At 40.7% G+C, this 764-nt stretch overlaps 1 non-coding gene across 1 annotated transcript; it reads right to left on the bottom strand.

Moving 5' to 3' along the window:
* Positions 1-234: 234 nt before the first annotated feature.
* Positions 235-341, bottom strand: LOC121225567 (small nucleolar RNA R71). The gene has a single exon (XR_005923426.1). It is a non-coding gene; the product is annotated as a small nucleolar RNA R71 (small nucleolar RNA).
* Between the last annotated feature and the right edge of the window lie 423 nt (positions 342-764).

Raw genomic sequence — 764 nt, 5'->3', positions numbered from 1 at the left:
GATGGTTTGCAGGATGAGGATCCAAACAATCAATTGGTGAATTTTTTAGAGTTTTGCGACACATTTAAAATCAATGGCATTTCTGACGACGCCATATGCCTTCGGTTGTTTCCCTTTTCACTAAGGAACAAAGCTAAACATTGGTTGAACTCGTTACCACGAGGGTCAATCACTACTTGGGAACAAATGACCGAAAAGTTTTTACTTAAACATTTTTCGCCGGCTAAAACGGCTAAGTTGAGGAATGACATCTCTTCTTTTGTGCAGATGGATCTAGAAACACTCTATGATGTATGGGAGAGATACAAGGATCTTTTAAGAAGGTGCCCTCACCATGGGTTACCACTTTGGCTACAGGTTCAAACATTCTACAACGGTGTGAACCCCTCAATGAGGCAACTCATCGACGCAGCTACTGGTGGAACTATCAATAAAAAAACACATGAAGTGGCTTACGAACTTATTGAAGAGATGTCACTGAATAACTATCAGTAGCAAGTCATGAGAACAAAGCCGACAAAAGCAGCCGGTGTTTTCAACCTCGATGCGGTTACTATGCTATCTAGCCAGGTAGAACGCTTAAATGAAAAGATTAACGGTTTGTGTGGTTCTACTCAGGTACATCCAGTGATGAGGTGCGATTCAAATGGAGGAGGAGCGTACACAGAATATCAACCATTCAACCCTAGCACCGAGGAGGAACAAGTTCAATATATGGGTAATAATTCTAGATCTCAAAATAACCTATATAGTAACACATATAA

Source organism: Gossypium hirsutum, chromosome A03 (genome assembly GCF_007990345.1).
Source record: "Gossypium hirsutum isolate 1008001.06 chromosome A03, Gossypium_hirsutum_v2.1, whole genome shotgun sequence".
Lineage (NCBI taxonomy): Eukaryota > Viridiplantae > Streptophyta > Magnoliopsida > Malvales > Malvaceae > Gossypium > Gossypium hirsutum.
This window is presented reverse-complemented; position numbering and strand designations above follow the sequence as displayed.